The 5,841-nt window shown below is 39.3% G+C and overlaps 1 pseudogene; it reads right to left on the bottom strand.

The window, feature by feature from the left end:
- Window positions 1-1,690: 1,690 nt before the first annotated feature.
- LOC110336734 overlaps window positions 1,691-5,841 on the bottom strand; it is an 8,009-nt pseudogene continuing 3,858 nt past the window's right edge.

The raw sequence follows: 5,841 nt of genomic DNA, 5'->3' as shown, positions 1-5,841 counted from the left end.
GTCTGTCCATGTGGATTCACTCTTCACAATTACCTGCCAGTGTTCACTGTCCTCACTCTGCCCACACTCCCTTCTTTCCTAGCAGTTTACCTGACTTTAAGCTCCAGGATCAGACTGAAGACACACAACCTTTCTTGTACTTAACAGCTTCTAAAACTGTAAGATAAAATTGCCACAAACAGCTGTTGATGTCCATTGCAGAAATGAGCTTCTGTGACTGAAAACTGACTACAAATGTTAGTGGCTGACCCAAGAGCCTTTTTTTTTTTTTTTTGCAAAGTATTCTTTTGTTATCTGGGAAACCTGAAATGTTTATATCTGCTTGTGATTATACTTAGTTTATAATGTATCATATGCTTGTGGTTATACTTATTTTATAATGTATCATATGCTAGTAATTACTCTTACTCAGTACATACTTATTCTCTATGCACTGTCTTGTCATTTTTTAAATCAGTAAAGTACCATGAATTTTGTAATATCAAACTAGATGTCATGCTTGCACAGCTGTGAAAATCATGTTTTCCTAGAATTACAGAAGGCCAATGAGGTTATTAAAACCAGGCTTTTCTTTACCTTTAAAAAAATGCAACAGTAATCGTTGGCAACTCTTTAAAAGATTTATTTTATAATAATGTGTCTGTATGTTTTTTCTCTGTGTGCATAGGTAGGTGCACAAGATTGTGGTTGCCTATTTAGGTCATAGAACTCTTGGAGCTGGAGTTATAGACGCAGGTCCTTTGCAGGGTCACTACCTGCTCTAAACCCCTGAGCCATCTCCTGTTCCCAAGAGTGAGCAGCTTACAAATCTTCCATGCATCATCGACTTTTAAATTAATTTTTTTTTCTAGTTTGGAATTTGGTTTAGTCTTCAAATACTCCAGTTTCGGGCTGTGTATTTATTATAACTCCTCCTGACCAGTTTACAGAATGAATAATTTCTGAGAACTGTACCCTGGCTCTAGTTAGTCTTCTAATAAAACATTTAGATTTATTTGCCCTCTCTAAGCCTGCCTATAACTCAGGGTATAAGTATTATCGCTAACAAAATTAAGACATGAGGCAAAAAAATATGGATTCTGGCACCTGTTATTGGCTTTCTTTTCCTATTCAGATATGTGTTACGGTGTAAACAGATGGACAACCAGTCAGTCCTGGGTATGCTACTGTATCTGTTATCACATAAAGTCTGATGAACTCATACATATTTTAATTTGACATTTCAAAGCAGTGGCTGAATTCTATATACCTTAAAATAATTTGTTATATGGAGTTACAAAAATTTTAAAGTAAACACAAGAAATATAAAGGCACAGGTATGGTGAAATATGATGAAAGACAATGTCATTTTAATATATTACACAGAAAATAAAAATTTTACAGCAAGTAAAAAGATATGTTTTAGAAAATTGAACTGGTAGCATCCTATATAGATGCCAATATATTCGGTGTGTATATTGAGCAAATTGAATATTTTGCATGTTAAGGGTGAGACGTAGGCTCTACTTACTGTCACACTAAGCAGGTTGCCACTACACAAGTACCACTTGGCAGCAGGGCAGAGCTGTGGGGACTGAGATGTTTCCCCACACCACCTCAACACTAACCACAGCTCAGATGAGAAGGGTGTGGTCTCCATAGAAACCCTGCTGCAGCCTGGACAGTGAAGCACTAGGACACTGGGAAGACTTTAGAACCATAGCTCCTTCTGGATTCCCCAGAGGGTATCTGCACTCTTCTTCAGGCAGGCCTCTTCCTCAGGAGTCAGTGTCACCTTTACAACATCCAAGATTCCATTTTGTCCCAATATATGGGACACTGAGGAAGACATCATCATTGATTCTAGAGAGACATTTAGTCATGCTGGAAATGGGATGTGCCTGCTTAAGAGTCTTCATTATTCTCTCAGCCAAGTCTGCCACAGCGAGGCCAATGGCCCAGGATGTGTAACCTTTCATCTTGATCACCTCATACGCACTGTCCACCACCTGCTTGTGAACCTCCTTCCACTGCTCCTTATCTGCATCACTGCCCAGGTCTGGGTCCAGAGACTTCAGGGAGACACCAGCAATGTTCATACCATGCCACGCAGACACACTGGAGTCACCATGCTCTCCCAGAAGCCACCGGTGACAGCTCAGCAGGTGAACTCCCAGCCTTTGTCCCATCAGGTGATGGAACTGAGCTGAATCCAGATTGCCACCATTTCCAATAACTCGGCGTTTGTGAAAGCTGCTGATTTTCCAAAGCATGTAAGTCAAGATATCCACTGGACTTGAGACAACGAGCAACTCTTTGTCTTTGTAAATACGGCCTTCACACTGACCTTGGCACTCTCTTGACTGTTTTTACTTTTCTTTTAATAAACTGTCAAATGAATCCAACTAAACTCCTGAAAGCAAACAAGAAAGGAACATAATAAAAATGACATAATAAATTATTAGCTGTGCTTTAGATAAAACTCTCTGCTGTGGTTGTGGGACATTTTTAGTTTTGAATTATTAAATTATCCAATCTCAGAAACAAACACCTTAGGATATGCAAGACTGCAATTTGGTTTTCACTGTGATGTAATCATTTTAACATTTCGTCGGCTCTCATGTTCCTTAAAACCATGAGCACTTTTTCCAATAACTGCTGAGTTCATTTAGATGTCAGGTCTAAGGGCTAAAATTGAAGTATTATTCACAATCATCTGTGACCTTCTTCTGAAACCACTTGGGAACTTGTTCCTCCCCTCCACACTGCTGACACTCATTGAGCTTTGACAGTGTTCAGGGCTCTTTGAATGTGGAGACTGAAGATAACTCATGAAAAATCTGTTGTGATCTCAGCCTCTCAGATGCAAGGATGCCCCGGGGTCTCCTGCAACCAACTTCTCGACTTACCCAGCTGGTGTTTGTGTGGAAAGAATAAAAGAGACAGAGATAGATACACACATACATACACCCAAAGAGAGAGACACACACACACATACACCAGAGAGAGAAAGAGAGAGAGAGAGAGAGAGAGAGAGAGAGAGAGAGAGAGAGAGAGAGAGAGAGANAGAGAGAGAGAGAGAGAGAGAGAGAGAGAGAGAGAGAGAGAGAGAGAGAGAGAGAGATGCGGATGCTTGTAACTAGTTTCCTAGTCCCCACTGAAGCATGTCTGGCTGTAGGCTTGACTTCTTGCTCTTTTTCCTCTCCTTAAATCTCACCTAGCTGAAATTCTTTACATACTATACAGGGTTTATACCAGTGATGATAAAGATATCTCTCCATGAAGGAGAGTAAACACTCCAACTCACTCTGGAAATGAAGAGGAATACATGTAGAGTGTAGAAGGTCACAAGGGGTTAGGGATTAGAGTGGCTGCACTGGTGGCAACTGAGAGAAACTCAGAAACAACTGGAGAAGTTTCAGGACTGGGGAACTCAGAAGTAATTCCCTCCAGGAGAGTGAAAGCCAATGAAAAAGGCAGATGAGCCTGGAAAGCCAAAGGAAAATGGCAGGATATTTGAAGGACAGATTACAAGCATTGCTAGCCCCGACAGCTTGAGATAGAAGAGAAGAGGGTGCCCAAGCCCTCAGAATGCCAGCAGCTTCCCTGAACCCCTTAGGCACTCAAGTAATTACCCTTCCATCTGTCCTGAGTGAACTAGGCTTTTCCTAAAGACCTTTATTAGTCAGTGAAGGAAATGAAGGGAGCCAAGTCAGATGTGAAAACATTCCCAATCATTTTCCACTTGTCTATATCACCCTGAGTGAACAGACCCTAAACATATGTCATTCCTCAAGATAAAGGTTTCTGTGCAATTAACAACAAAGCAACACTATGCCAGTAAGATTTAACTATACAAGAATGAATAACCTTAGTAGCACCAGTCTTTGTCTGTGCATACTCAGATATCTTTAAAATTCTTTTAGATTTATTCACTCTATGCATGTGAATGTTTCACCCACCTGGAAGAGCAGGACACACACTGCAGTGCCCTTCAGGACCAGAAGAGGGCATCTGATTCCTCTGAATTGGAGTTGCAATCATGTGTGTGCTGGAAATACCAGACCCTCTGGAAGAACAGCAGTGCTCCTATGTCCTAATTATTTAGCCCCCTGAATCAAATGCATCAAAATGCCATAACCAATAAAAAGGAATTCCATCTTAGTAAGTTAATGAATAGCAATGTCAGTAATAGTATATTAAATGTTTCATTTTACATGCTAAATAAAACCAATGTGTGTTCTATTAATATCACATAGAGACAGTAAATGTTCCCAGTGCCATGATCTCAGAGTTAGCTTTAGCTGTAACCTGACACAAACCTAGAGTCAGTTACCTGGAAAGAAGGTGCTTCACCTGAAGGATTATCTTCACTACACATTTTCCTAGTTACTAACTGGTACGTGAGATCCCAGGAGGCTGAGTTCATCCCTAAGCAAGTGGCACTGAGCTGTATAAGAAAAGGTGCAGAGCAAACCACAGAGAGCAAGCCAGTAAATACCATCCCTTCGCAGTTTCTGCTTCAGTTCCTGCCTCCAGGCTCCTATCTGAAATTCCTGACATGGTTTCCCCAGGTGATGAGCTACAACCTATATGCTAAATCATTTTTTTTCTCTCTCTCAAGTAGTGTTTGACCAGAATGTTTTATCATAGCAGCAGAAAGCAAACTAAGATTAATGATAAAAATTATATAGATAGATAGCTAGATATAGGTAGATGGTATGTAGATATATAAATATCTAATATATCTTAATCTATATAACCTAGAGAATATCCAGAAAATGGGCATTCTTGTAGCCATCCGCAATTTTAATCACCAAAATTGGTTTTCTGATGTCAGTGTACATTAGAAGATGTGGAGTTTCTCAGATAGTTAGCTTATACTACATGTGACATTTGAAGGCATGTAAGGATTTTCAGTATTGTTTGTCATGAAAACATATTCCCAAAACTTGTGATGTAGTCTCAAGAAATGAGAAAAAACACATGACTAAACATGTTTGTTCTAAAAAAAATTGTGGCAATTTGAAATTTAATTATTAATAAAGTTAATATAAACCATGTAATCTATATTATGTTTTATTGGGTCTGTAAAGTGCAGTAATCTATAAGGCCTCTGGGGGTAAAAATGGGCTGAGAAAGACATAGAATGAATTATCCAGGAATTAAATGAGCTTGTATTGGTCTTACATTCCCACTTTGACAGTTTTAGTCTCATGCAACTTGAAGTTTCCTGTGCCTTGTTTTGTCTTCAACACACATCAGTTACTCTCCAGGTGCCCTTAGCCTACAACGAGTCCATTTTTTCTACACCTTTGTTTTTTGTCTTCTGTCTTGTAGATTCTTTGGCTGTGGAGTAATTAGACATGGTGGAACTGGATTAGTCTCATGTGAGCAGTGAGCTTCTTAGAAATGGGACAGAGAAGCTGAACAATAAATTACCCCTTCTTTCGTGGATTAATGATTTCGAGCCCAAGTACTGAGTAAGGCTTCTCAAATGCCAAACAAATTAGCAGGTTTCCTGCTCATTTCTGGCAGCATCCAGAGGGTGATAAATGCAGTTGTGTTTCCTTTTCTCACCTACATCCTCACCCCTAACATTACTGGTTATGCAGGAGGCAGGCCTTGGTGAGGACCATATAAACTTTTGCCTTAATCACATCTTTCCTTCTTTTCTTTTCTTTTCTTTTCTTTTCTTTTCTTTTCTTTTCTTTTCTTTTCTTTTCTTTTCTTTTCTTTTCTTTTCTTTTCTTCTTTTCTTTCTTTCTTTCTTTTTTTTTGAATCAGAGTTAATACGTTTTATCCAAATTCACCTCACACCAGTCAGAATCAAAAATTCAGGTGACAGCAGATGCTGGTAAG

The sequence above is a fragment of the Mus pahari genome, chromosome 1 (assembly GCF_900095145.1).
Source record: "Mus pahari chromosome 1, PAHARI_EIJ_v1.1, whole genome shotgun sequence".
NCBI classification, from domain to species: Eukaryota; Metazoa; Chordata; class Mammalia; order Rodentia; family Muridae; genus Mus; species Mus pahari.
The sequence above is the reverse complement of the archived record's forward strand: the minus strand, read 5'-3'. Positions and strand labels throughout refer to the sequence as shown.